Below are 13897 nucleotides of genomic sequence, written 5' to 3'. Positions count from 1 at the left end.
AACCACCTACTTCCCAGTCAGGACAAGGACTCAGCCCTACAGAATTTTTTGGAGGAGAGAAGCAAGGGGCCAGTGTACCGCTGGTGCTGGGGTGTGATGCCCCGGTGGGTGCCCTGGAGCAGACACACAGGCCACTGTTCCCCCAGGACAGTCTCTGGGGGGCTGGCAGCTGCCCCAGTGCGTGGGGAGCATGCTGGGGAGATGCTGCGTGACCTCAGGCTGACGGTGCTGGGTCTCTCCCTCGCAGACAATGCCCTGGCACAACCAAGACACAAAGCAGCTGGAGGTGGGGATCTGGCGGCCAGTTTGCAGCGGGGAGGGGGCCACACGTCCCTGACTGGTGAAGCAGCAGTGATGGGGGGGCGGGGGGAGCTCTCTGTAGCCCCGAAACGCTGCCTGGGGTGGTTGCAGAGCCACGTTGGGGTGGGAGTGAGGCCCCTCCACGTGCAAAGAGCAGAGCTGGGTTGGGAGGGAGCCTCTGTGGCACAGCCCGCGGCCCCCCGCCCGCCCCGGCCCCCTCCAGGCTCTCAGGGGGGAGATGAGCTCAGGCGGCTCCGGCTCCAGCTCCTGCCATTGTTGTCCCTGGGAGAGGGGCCGGGGCAGGGACGCGCCATTGTTCTCCCCGGGAGCTGCGGAGCCCCGGGCCCGTGAAGCCGCCCCTCCGGGGGGCAGGTCCCCAACTTGCTGTGTGGGGTGAGGCCCCACAAGGAGAGGGGCAGCCCGGCCCCGGCACGTTTGGCCCTGCCACGGTTCAAGCTTGTGTACCAGGAGGGGCTGTGGTGGGCTCCAGGCATCATCCCAGAGCCACCTCCTTAGGGCCCAGGGCCCAGCCCCCACCCCAGGCCTGTGGGGAGGGACGAGGGGATGTCACAGCCATGGGGCAGCTGCCCCAACGCTGGCTGGGCATGTGGCCCGCTCTGTTGGCAAAGCACGCCATGCCCCAAGGGCAGTTTATCTCCCCACGTCCTTGCAGCCCCGAGGAGATTCACGGTCGCCACCCTCCCTGCACGCCTCCATCTCCTGCCTGGGAGGAAGCTCATCTCCTTCAGCAGTCCCATGACTCCGGGAGCTGGTGCTTTAGGAAGCATGTGCAGATTTCAGTATGGTCAAAGGTATCCGGAGCCTCCAGAGACGCAAGCTGGGAGATCCCAGGATTCCCAGCAGCCCAGATTCTGTGTGTTTAGTTTATTGTGTTGCCTTGGGAATAAATCGTTAAAGATTACAGTCAGACTTGGGCATAATTGCTGTGCGGCATCAGAGGCTCCTGCCGTCTCCAGAGGGAGCGTTCTCCAAACCCCGCATGGCTGAGCAGCTTGGGGAGAGACGATCCGACAAGCAAATACCTACACAAATCCCGCTGCAGGCCACACGCAGCTCCCGCAATCCGCTTAGCTAACCTGGGCCCTGCGGATTAGCCCCTGCGGCGGCTCACATGCACCGGGGCGGAGGAGAGGGGCTTACCCGGGGTCCCGCGGGGACGCTTCCCACAGGGCCTGACCAGCCTGCACGTCCCGGCACAGGGGCACACTCGAGGCCGGACCACGGTGACAACTCCTCGGGCAGGACCATGGTGGCATCTCCTCTGCTTCCCTTGGTGCTGCTCCATCCCCACCAGCTTCGGATGGGAGCCCTGAATCTTTTGGGGGCTGGTTCTTGGAAGTCCTGTCCCTCGAAGGAAGGGAATTCCCAGCCCTCCTTCTTTGGGGAAATCCCCCACCAGCCCAGGCAGCAGCTTTTCTCTTTTCTCTCTTCCGAATTAATTTTTTTTTTTTAACCCCCTTTTGGATTGAATTCCTGGCTGACTTCACAGCTTGGGCGAACGGGGATTTTATCCCAAGTCTCTGCGCTCCCCTTGCAGGTGTGGGGTCATGGGACTAGGGCAGAGCTGGTGCTGAGCTCAGGGAGACAAGGGAAGAGGGGGAGTTTCTTGTAACGTGCAGCCTGGGGGGACCCAGGTGGGACAGGGACTCTTTTCCCTTGTGATTTCACCTGGCCCCCAGCCCGGGGAGGGGAACGATCCCATTTCCATGGGGAAATGGCGTGGCCATGAAAGGGCCGATGCCGGGGGGCATGGCACAGGCAGCGGGGCCCAGCCGCATGGTGCCCAACCGGGGCCCCGCCACCGAGCTGCCAGCAGGAGTGGGAGCGTTCCCACGGGCACGGGGCCAGCGGCAGGGCTCGCACGGGCACACCCCGGCAGGAGGGTGCAGCCGAACCACTTCACCTCCACCCACAGGGTCTGGCCCACCAGGTACAGCCAGCACTGCTTCAGTGGGGGAGATGCAGGGCTGGGGGTCCCGGCTCCCCCTCCCCATCCCCTGAGCCCTGCAGGGCCAAGCGGCTCAGCCTTAGTCATGGTGGCAAGCGGTGACTCACATTGCCCTGGCGCACTCAGGTGAGACATGGCTTGCTGCTGTGAACCGGGAACCGGCAATCCCCACCTTCCCGGTACAGAGCCAGGCACACACCCCCGTGGCCAGAGCCCCCCGTCCCACCGAGCTAGGAGGCTGCCTGGTGGCCGGCAGCTCGTGGCAAGCGCGGGGCATCCTTGGGCAGGATGGCGGGGCCGGGGCTGGTGACGCTGGTGGGGCTGTAAACACCCAGGCGTGTCCTTAGAAACACACAACCGGCTCCGTGTGTTTCCCGGCTCTCCGGGATGTGTCCCGGTGGCCCTTGGCAGCGTGTCCAGGCGTCACAGCCCTGGGGACACTCTGACTGCCGGCCTCATGCAGCCGGAGCCAGTGGCCCAGCCTGGCCTTGCCTGCCATGCCTTGGCTCTGGGGCACCCCATCTCCCCGGGGCTCTGCCCATCACTGCGACCTCGGGTCTGGCTGAGGCCAGGTGAGCCCCAGAGGTGAAGGCACCACTGGGATGACTTAGGCGGCCACCCAGGTAGGGGGGACTGGGCACCCTGGGCAGCCCTGCAGGCAGGGGGGACCTCAGCACAGTGCAGGGCTGGAGAGCTCCCACCGGACCCCAGGATGAGCCAGTTCCCAGCCATGCAGTGCTGGTGCGGGGCTGGGGCAGGGGGAGTCACTGCAGAGGCTCCCACTCACGGCCTGGCCCCGGCTCCGGGAAGGATGGCGAATCCCTCTGGATATAGCAGCACTGTGGGCCCAGGTGTGGGGCCATACTTGGCTGTGTTGGGCCGTGGCCCCGCTGCCTACGGTGAGGCCAAGGCTATTCTTGGCTCCCTGAGCTCACGGTCCCCTTCGGGACGCTGAGCTCTCCGTCCCCGCTGACGCAGGGTCAGTGGCTCCCTGCCCTCAGCCCTGCTGCCTCTCTGCCAGCCCCTGACGCTGCCGGCCCGTGGCCAGCACCCCCTGACGGGGTGGGAGCGGAGCTTTGACTCTCCCCTCTCACCAGCCGGAGCAGCAGACGGGCAGGTTGGCCCGGCTGCACCCGGGGCCAGGCACGGGCAGCCAGCTGGCCCCAGTCCTGCGCAGCATCCCTGGGCTGGCGTGCAGCCGGGGCTCTGGCAGCAGCTGAAACCACCGTGGGGGCTGGGGGCATTTCCCCTGCCTCGCTCCCTGCCTGGGCTTCAGCCCAGAGCCATACTGGGAGAGGGCAGGGGGAACCCTGAACCCCGGCACGGGCCATATCCAGTCCTACCTCATGCCCCAGCTCTGCTGCTGCCTTTCTGCCACCGCAGCCGCTGTCCCTGCCGAGCCCTGTCCTGTGCCCCAGCCCATGTAGGAACCCAGTGCCAGCCCTGTGCAAGTGCCGGGGGTGGTGTGGCAATCGCAGAAATTGCGGGTCAGGAGAGGTCTTGGCAGTTGCATCAGCGCTGTGGGCACATGCTGCTGGTTTGTGCCCACTGATGGGACCCTCTCCTGGGCACAGCCTGGGGGCTGAGACCCCCCTGTGGGGCAGGACCTGGCGCCTGCTCCTAGAAAGCCCCTGGAAATGCAGGCATCCAGCGGCTGCTGGGGTGGGAAGTGGCACCCGGGGAACAGCCCCCTGCCCGCTGTGGCTGAGAGGAACTAGAGCCCCGAGACCCTGCACCCCTCCCTCACACGGAAAGCCCCCTCCCAGCTGGACCTCCGGCTGGATCCGGCCCCAGCCTGCACAGTCGTTTCTCAGATGCTGCCGCAACATTTCTTGGTTTGCTTTAAATCACCAGCTCCAGGAGTCAGATGACAACTCAGCTTGTTGTTGTTGTTGTTGTTATTATTATTATTATTATTATTATTATAAATGCTGAAGCGAGTTGCCAGCCCTGGGGAGGGGAAGGACCTGGGATTTCAGTAGCCTCCTTGGGTACCTGCTGAACCTTGTTCCTGGGGCGACCCAGGCTCATAAATCAGGGGGAAAGTAAAATCTCCATCCCACCCCACCGCATCCCATTCCACCCCATCCCACCCCATCCCATCCCATCCCATCCCACCCATCCCTCAGCTCCTGCCACAGGGCTGGCTGGGGCGGTTTGTGGTCCAGCCGGGGCGAGAGCGGAGCCAAAGCTGCGGTGGCCACAAGCCAGCCAGCACCACCCGCACTCTGCCTCCGCCGCCGCCCCAGGGCTGATCCCCTCACCCTGCTGCCATGGCCACCCCCAGCCCCCGAAGCTGCCCCTGCCCTTGTCGCACCTCAGCCGGGGGGCGCAGGGGCTGCCCCTCTGGCACTGCCCGGCACCGGGGAGCATTGTCACAGGGTGTCCATGGTGCCACCGCTACAGACACCAGGACCCCATCACTCCCCACCCCCCACCCCACCCCCGCAGCCCGGCCACCCCCCGGGACTACACACCCCATAATGCACCGAGGCGACCTCGCAGTGGGTTGGGCCAGTGTTTCCCGCAATGCATCATGGGGGGTGTAGTCTGGCCGCCCCCCTTCGGGGTGCGCAGCTTGGTGTGCAGCATCCCCAGCACCCAACCCTCACCACTGCCCCGTGGCTGCGGAACGCTCGGTGCCACCACCCAGGGGGTCGCACGGGAGCATGGCTGGTGGTGGGGGGTGCTGAGCCCACCCGTGGGGGCTTGTCCCTGCTGCCCAGGGGACACCGGCCAAATCCTGCCTGCACACAGGGCAGAGCGTGGGATGGATCCTGCAGAGCCTGAGCCTGTGGCAAGGGCCGGGGGTGATGCTGCTGCAAGGCCCTGGGGCCTGGTGTGGGATGGCCATCGGGGGGTGGGGGTGGCATGTCCCGCTGGGCTGCCCCACGCGCTGACACGTGGGCACACACTCAGCGTGGTGACATCCCCATCCCCACCTGCCCGCTGCTCCGCTCAGGCCCACGTCAGGAATGTGGGAACCTCACCTGGGCAGGGGTCATGGTGCCAGCCCAGCGCCACGGGTGCCCCTCTGCCTGGCGCCCCCATCACCACCTCGGGGGGCTCAGGGCTGCTGCCAGGAGGGCCAGGGTCTGGCAGGGTGAGCAGCAGCCCTGTGGCACCTCTGGCACTGCACGGGCCACGGGATGGTGCAGGCATGGGCGGTGGGCATGCTGACACACGGCCCCGCTCCCAAGCCTGGCGCTCACCGAGGCATGTGTCTGCATGAGTGTGCCCGTGCCCACCGCCCATGTCTGTGCCATCCTGCTGTGCCAGAGGTGCCACGGGGATGCTGGTCGCCCTGCCGAGCCCTGGCCCCGGGAGGAGGCGCTTCCTCCTGCTTCATCCCCGCACACGCGTGTGCAACCCCTCCAGCAGCACAGCCCCAACCAGGCACACTCATGCACACACAGACATGCTTGCTCTGCACACAGACACCGGCACACACGCTCACCCCCATGCACGCTGACCCAGGTGGGGGCTGCACCCCCACCCACACCCCCCCAGCCAGGCCGGACACTGGCTCACGCTGCTCACACACATCCCGTCATGGGTGCACGCACCCCCTCGCTTCCTGGCCAGGCTGCGCTCTCCCTCCGGCTGCAGTTCCTGTTTACAGTGATGGAGCTGCCTGCCCGACCCTCCCTGCACCGGGTGGGTGGGGGCTGGCCAGGGCAGGGGGCACCGCCACAAGTGCTGCCACGTGGCCCCAGCTGTGGGACACCAGTGCTGGCGCCGCACGTCGTGCCTGACCCCAGGTCCTGGTGCTGCTCGGGGTGGCAGGCTGGTCCCCAGCTGATGGCTGTGTGGGGTCACCCACTCCCCCGCGGATGCGGGGCTACAGCCTGTTCTGGGAACAGCAGGAAATCCTGGCGGGAGGAGAGCCGGACCCTGGCTGGACACAGGGCTGGGCAGCAGCGGCCGGGCAGAGGCTGCCCTGTGCCATGCTTGGAGGTGTGGGTGCCGTGTGGCTGCCCTGTGCTTGGACACTTGTATGTCGGGGTGTCCCAGCACCTCCAGGCAGGGCTGGCTTTCCCCCTCCCTCTTGCCGGACCCTCCCTGGGTGCTCAGGGGTGCCTGCCGAAGCGAGGCCACCCTGCACCCCTTCCCCAGCCCCCCGGGGGAGGGAGGGAGGTGGTGTGCTCAGGGTGTGGGTGAGTCAATGCGGAGCGAAGAGCAGAGGGAAGAATCTGGCCCTGGGCTGGACCCACTGCGCCACATTCCCCAGCGCCAAGGCACGCTGCTGGGAGACAGGCTCAGCTCACCCCCGGCGCACTACCTGTGGGGAAACTGAGGCACCAACCAGGGAAGTGACTCACCCTGCACTGTGGCCTTTTAAATGCCCTGCTCTGATTAGATAATGGGCGGAAGGATCAGAGAGAGATGAACAAACCCTCATTAAACCTTTGTCTGCCCATAGCGCCTTCAGCTCCCAACGGAGACCTTGGCCATGCTGGGCCGGTGCTGGCCCAGCTCGGAGGCAGCCCTGCCCCAAAACACACTTGCTCACACCTGTACCGGGTGGCTGGTGGTGTGGATGAGTGTGGGCTCGAGCACACCCCGGCACTCCACGTGCCAGTGAAGGCAAGGCACTGTCCCAGCTGCCAGCGGGGTCCCAGACCCCTACCAAGCCCTGCTGGGACCCCGCTGCCTGGAGAGCCCGGAGCTGGAGCCGGGTGCTTCTCCAGCCCCTTGCCTGGGTGATGCTGAGAGCATCCTGGGATGCTGCCAGGCAGGCAGCCCCTCTGGCAGGCATGGAGCAGGGAGCTCCTGCACCCACCAGGCTCGGGGGGGGGGGGGGGGGGGGGTCCAGTGGGCAGGAATTGGATCTCCCTGATTGCGTTAGTCGCAGTGATGAAAGAGGCACATGTGGTGACAGAGCTCGAACCACTTGTGACGACGGGGAGGGGGAAGGAAGCGCTGTGCCGGGGCTCTCCTCCTGCCTTTCTCTTCTTCCTCCTCTCCCTCACAGGGTGCAATTAGTGCCCAGAGCTCGGCCCTGGCGGTGGGGTGTGGGTAGCTGCAGCGACATTCGCTTCAAGGCTGCGATAGTTCGCCAGACAAGGCCAGCATCCCAGGGCAGCCAGCATCTCAGGGCAGCTGGCACAGAGCAGCTCCCGGGCCACCATCCCTGGAACTCGGTGCCATGTGGGGCTGGGGTTGGAGGGAGAGAGGGCTCTGCTGGTGGCTGAGCTCAGCAGAGGCTGGCTGCAGCACCCCGCCAGAAAAAAACCTCCCGAGGTGGGGGGCCCCCCCTGCTCTCCCAGTGCCTGTGGTCCCAGCGCTGCCAGCGGCTCCCTGGGGGCTGTGGGGGTGCCGCGGCACTTGCCTGCTGGTGCTCCCACCGGGGCACTGCCAGCTGGGCCAGGCCGGCGTCGTGTGCTCTCTGCAGGATTAGGGTTTGAGGGGAAATGCGATACGGCAGCGATAGGTTAGGCTGCAGGAGATTAGATCATCTGTGGTTTTGGGAGCATCAGCAGAGCAGGGCTCTTGTGTAACCTCTGTGGTGCAGCGCCTGCCTCCCGCCGCCCTCCCCAGGCAGCACGGCCCCCACCGGCCCCCCACCCTGCCGAGCCCCTCATCACCCATGGACAAGCCAAAAACGCAGTGACGTTGCTAATGCTTTGATGGAAACCGGAGAGACCCGGGAGCCTGCTTGTGCTTGGCGTGGGGTGCTTGGCCAAACAAGAGCCAGACAAAAGCAAAAGAAGAACTCATCAGCCTCTGCGCCGCCTGCCCTGCTCAGGCGCTCCAGACAGCGTTCAAAGTGAAAAGCATCAGCTCACGTTTTACAGGAGGTGCATTTCCAAAGGAAAACACTGCCGGTTAAGCCCCCAGACCAGTTCCTTCCCTTTTCAACCAGCCACAGCCATTTGCTGAATCCGAGGTGGCTTCAGAAAGCTGTCGGCCGGGGCCCCACGTGGTGGCTGGCACGGCCTGGCTCTGCTTACCCGGCTCTTTGCTCACGGGAGGCCCTTGGCATGAGCCGTCCGGCCCTGTGCCGCTCTCCCGGTGCTCCCGTGTCCCGTGGGACAGAGAGCAAGGAGGCTGCAGCACAGCCAGCCCTCGCCCCCCAAACTGGGACGGGAGGGAAAGCAGCCCCGGGGGCTGGCCAAGCGTGGTGGGAGCAGATGGGGCGGATGTGGGCTGCACGACCCCCCACCCCACTGATGGTGCAGCGCACACGGGTGCACGCTCTGTGCCCACACCTGTCCCCACCAGAGGGGCCCCTGCCTGCCCTGCCTGCCCTGCCTGCCCCACTCGCAGCGCAATGGGAGATCTGGCTCTTCCTGTGCCTACAGGAGCTGGGGGGGGCGCATCACTGCCCACCCCGGCGGAGACCTGCGCCCCTGGGGTGCCCTGGCTGGGACACGAAGTGTGGGGGCTGCAGCTGGCCGGGGTCGGGGCCCAGCTGCCGAGGCAGGATGCGGGGCCGGATGGGGGGACACAATGTGGGGAAGCGATGAGGGGTGAGCAGGGACAGGGACATCCCGCGGCGGCACAGGCAGGTGGGTCCCGGCATGCCCGGAAAGCCCCCAGCTAGGAGTAGGGGGTCACAGCCCCTCCGGCCCCCAGCTCCCCCGGCATCTCGGTGGGGGCTGCAGCAGGCAGGTGCGGCAGGGATGGAGTCAGCTCTGGCTCCCCCAGGCCCCCCACATCCCCCCACCACGCTGGGCGCTCCCCGGCACCCTGCACCTGCCTGGCCCGGGGGGGCCTGCCTGCAGCGGCCTGTCCGTGGGCAGCCGGGACGCGAAGGAGCTGGTTAAGCCGGGCGTCGGGGTGGGAGCGGGGTCCGCTCAGCCCACACAGGTGTGGCCACGCCGGCTGCAGGCAGGGAAGCTCCGCGCCCGGCTGGCCCCGTCTTGCTGGGTGGCAGCAGCCTCCCGTGCCGCTCTCCACCCCGGGGCAGGCAGGCACACCCCATCATTACGCCCCACAGCAGCTGCCGGCGCTGCCCGGGCAGGGAGGGGGTGGCAGGGCCGGGGCAGAGCCAGCCGGCACGGCCAGGTGGGGACGGGGATGGCAGGGAGCCCATGCGTGGCCCTCGCCCGCCGGGGCGGAGAAGGACGAGTGAGGGGCAGAGTGTCCCACAGCGAGTGAGGGGCACCCCGAGCCCCACAGCGGCCCCGGCACGTGGAGGGAAGCGGGGGAGGGGGGAGGGTCAGGCTCAGCAGCTGCTCAAGATGTGCCCCGCAGGGCTGCAGGGCACAATGACCCCATTGAGGTCCCACGGGGCGGCAGGGGGAGCACCCAAGGTGGCGGTGGCACAAGTGACTCCAGTGTCACACGAGGCCTCAAGCCCTGCTAGTTATTCGTGTTCGGCACACGGGAGGCCTCCGAGCTGCTGCCGTCTCCTCCTCCCCGCCGTGTGCCAGGGCATCCCGGACAGCAGCCAGCCCCGGCCCCCCGGCTTCCCCTCCCCACCCCAGGCCCCAGTCCGGCGCCAGCATCACCAGGAAGAGCCCTGCTGCCGGGGCCAGCTGCAGCCATTTCCTCCCAGCCAGCCCCAGCAGGCACGGGGGAGCCATGGGGGCTCCGAGCCCCCCAGCTACGGCACGGCAAAGGGAACCGAGTGGTGGATGAAGCCCCAGGGCTTGCGGGGCCTTGCAGTGGGGACGCCTGGGTGCTGGATGCTGGGCTCCAGCCGGGAACTCTTGGGAACCTCCCAGCTTTACCAAGGGCGAAGTACCGGCACATCAAAGGCAGGCGGGGGCAGCAGGAACCGGGGCAGGAGCCTTTGGTCCCCACCAGCTCCCAGCTCTGCTACCCCACCACCCAAAGCCGGGGTCCTGTGCCGGCACACCTGGGTCTGGGGCTGTGCCCCCCTTGCAGCGTGGCACCCAGCCCATCGCTGTGGCAACCGCCACCAGCTCCGGGTGTATTTTCTGCACCAGGGCCGCCGTGGGAACCTGGATGGGTGCCACCTCATTCCGCTCGGGCTCTCTGGGCCGTCTTTGTAGCCGGCGTTGAGCCCAGCTGGCAGCCGCTTCCTCGCTGGCCTCCCCCTGCCCTGTGCGGGTCACGGCCCTGGCCAGGGGGGCGGTGGGAGGGGGTTTCGCTGGGACCTCCAGCACGGGGCCATGTGCCCCGCTCCACGCGCCCCGTGGCTTTGGGCCGGCTCCAGCGAAGCCAAGCATGAGCGGCTGCCCAAGTTGCCCCAAGCGAGGGCTGTGCTCGCAGCTCCCAGGACCACCGAGCCCCTGCCAAGGCACCTGGGACCCCAGGGCAACGCACCGCCCCCACCACCCCTTGCCTGACCCCCGCAGCTCCCCCACAGGGGTGGCACCCCCGAGCAGGGTCTGGGATTCCCATGTCCTGTCCCTGTTCTCCCCAGCCTGCAAGTGGCTTTCCCCATCTGTGCCTCAGTATCCCCAAGGGAGAACCTGCCCCAGGCCAAGGGTTTGCCGCTCTCGCCAGCGCGGTGCTGCGAGGCTGTTGGCCCTGGAGCTGCATGACAAGCACCATCGCGCTGGCTACAACACCCGCCCTCCACAGCACCTGTCGGCACTCGCTCCTGCACCCAGATTTTGGGGGGGTGAGGCCGGGGAGGCTGGTGGGGCAACATCTCCCCACGGCTTCACTGCCATCTGCCGGCACATCGCCCCAAAAATGGGCCAGGACCCAGAAGCTGCAGCTGGGCCAGATCCTGCCCGGCACCGTGCCCCAAGCCCGGGTCCCCTGCTCCTGCCTGCCCTGCCCGTGGGGATTTTCCCCGAGCTCTGCCACGCTCCCACCACGGGGGCCACGTGCATGGGAGATCAGCAGAAGCGGAACATTTTCCAGTGCTGGAAACCAAGAGGAAAAAAAGGTTGCAGGATGGAACGACTAACGCAGCGCGGGTTAATCATTACAGCAGGGCTGCCCCCCCGGGAGAAGGAAGTTGTGAGGATTCGGCCTTCGAGCCACCCAAGGGCAACTTGGCCCAAGGACGTGACCGGGCTGGTGCTGGCAGCGTGCGGAGCCTCTGCTGACCTTCCCATGCCGCCGGCACTGGGGCCACAGGCAGCCCCCCGTGGCCATGGGGGTTGGGGAGGGGTCCTGGCGGGAGCCAGGTCTGCAGCCGGGTGCCAGAAAGCCTTGGCAGGGTGCTCCTGGCTCCAAGGCTTCCCAAGCTCCTGGGGGGCTGCGAGCAGGGCTGCCTTCCACCCCCTATAGCCCCCCTGGCAGGGATGAGGGGTGGGGGGCAGTCCCTGCAGCCCCCACCCCGATATCACAAGGGGGGCACCGAGGATGCGGCAGCTGCCAGAGGCCAGGCAGGATCCCAAGCAGCGAGGGCTGGGGCAGGGAAAGCGGCGGCTCTGCCAGATGAGTCAGCCCGGCTGGGAGCGGGGGGAATCCTGGGGCTGCGGTGGGGTTTGGGGTTGTGTTTTTTTTTTCCCTGCAAAGAAACGAGAGAGCTCAAACCTTTCCCCTGCATTCGGGATCTGGGTGGGACGGTGGAAATGCCATGTGGCCAAGCACCGGGAAGGGACACAGCACCGGGAGGAGACACAGCACCCGGAGATTCGGCCCTTCTCGGAAATCATCCCCCAAGAGAAGAGCTGCCAGTGGCAACGCTGGCAGAAACGGTGATGCTTCACTTTCCGAGTGCTCCCGGCCCAGCTCCCCACCCTCCATCTGGCAGCAGAAGATGCAAGTCATGGGCGAAAAAAGCCCTCGGTGGAAAGGAAGGAGGGCGACACGCCGGCCCGCCGCCCCGCTCACGCCATTTTCCAGGCAGCCCTTCCCTCCTGCACACGAACGTTTCCCTCTCACGCCCACCCCACCCCGCGGCAGCCGAAAGCTGGAGACAAACAGATCCCAGGGAGCTGAAAGCTGGAGGGAAACAGATCCCAGGCTCCCCATAATAACTCCGCCGCGCCGTGCCCGTGCTCCCAGCTGCCATGGCCCTGCATCCTGCCTGGATTGGGGACCAAAGTGCAGGGAAAAGGCGCTGCCCCAGCACCCACTGCCCCATGAAGCGGCGGGGAAAGACCTTTTGCCTCGGCCATGGATGAAGGCGGCGGGCTGCAAGGGCATGTGCCAATGCCAAGCACCACGCTGGTGCCACCACCAGCTGGGATGGCCCCACAGCCGCCCTGAGCCCTGGGGAGGAGATCAGGGAGGATTCTCCTGCTGGATCACATCAGCAGCACAGGCATGGTCCACATCGGGGCTTGATCCCCACCTCCCCCCAGCAAGGTCCATCCCTGCAGCACCCACACCAGATCCCAGGAGCCAGGAAGGGCTTCGCCTCCAGTTCAGCCACACACCTCCTGCACCACGCAGAGTCAGAGACCATTTTTGTGGCATCCAGCAGGACAGACGTGACTGACTGCGGCTCCTGGCGTGGGCAGAGGGAGCCGAGAGCTCAGCGCTGCGAGCCGGGGGAGGAGGATAATGCTGCTCTCGACAGAACCAGATAATTAGCAGTGATGGGCAAGGACAGAGGCAGGTGAGGGGCTCAGAGCTGAGGCTGCGGGGGACGGACGGACCCTGCCGGGACTCGGTTGCAAGGGGGAGCATGCAAGAGCACAGGGAATGCCCCCCACATCATCCTGCACCCCAGAGCCACAGGGCAGGGTGAGCAGGGCTGCAGCGCTGCCAGCCAGGGTGCAGTGCCCACTCAGCACCACTCCAGTGCTGCCTGGCAGCGGCAGGGGCGCCGGCAGGGCAGCATTTAGGACAAAAAACCCCTTTCCCCAGACTCAGGAGGGCAGGGGAGCCACAGCCCAGGGGGAGAGCAGCCTCCCGCAGCACCATGGGGACATGGATGTCCCCAGGGTCTCTTGGCCACTCTGGGTGCAGGGCGAGCCAGAGGGGCCCTCGCTGCTCCCCTCAAACGCAGACTACAAGTCCCAGCAGGCGTCACGCTGCAGAGCCCAGCCGAGGGCACCCTGCAAGGGGGCAGAGCCGGATCCCTGCTGGCCCCCTCATCCACCCCTGAGCTGGCGGGAGGCAGTGGGAAGAGCTGGTGAGAGGACGCTGACGAAGACACTTTTTTCCCATCCTAAAAATAGCAGCTGGCCGTTTCCCCAGCTTCCCGGCCTCGCCAACGCTCTTCCATTAGATGAAAAAAAAAAAAAAAAACCACACAAAAAAAACACCCACCAAAAAAAAAACCCCAACACACACACAACAGCCACCTTCCGTCAGAAAGAGAGCGGCTGCGTGTGTCGAGGGAGGCACACACACGCCGCAAATAGAAACCAGGGACAGAGGAGAGCAAGAGGGAACGGAAGAGGGAGCGAAGCCATCCGTCCCCAGTTATTCCTGAGATGTTTTAATTAGCACTCGCTCTGACTTTGAGGCTTTGCTTCTGCACGGTGCAATGTATGACCTTTAAAAAAAAAAAAAAAAAAAAAAGGAAAAGAAAGAAAGAGAGAGAGAGGGGAAGGAAAGAAAAAGGGACTGGAGCAGCTCAGAAACCGGGAAGTCGGCTGAGCTTCAAATAGGCTCAGCGTCAGGCACTCAGAGGCTTTTAATAAGCTAGAGAGTGAGAAATTTAACACCACAGGCACTATTTTTGATCACTTGTGAAGGGGGGGAGAGAAAGACACAGCGAGCGAGAGGAGGGGGAGGAGGCGGTGGTGAGAAGAAGAGGAGGCAGCCAAGATTACATCCTGGGTGGCAGCACTGAAAATA

The sequence above is a fragment of the Falco biarmicus genome, chromosome 4 (assembly GCF_023638135.1).
Source record: "Falco biarmicus isolate bFalBia1 chromosome 4, bFalBia1.pri, whole genome shotgun sequence".
NCBI classification, from domain to species: domain Eukaryota; kingdom Metazoa; phylum Chordata; class Aves; order Falconiformes; family Falconidae; genus Falco; species Falco biarmicus.
This window is presented reverse-complemented; position numbering follows the sequence as displayed.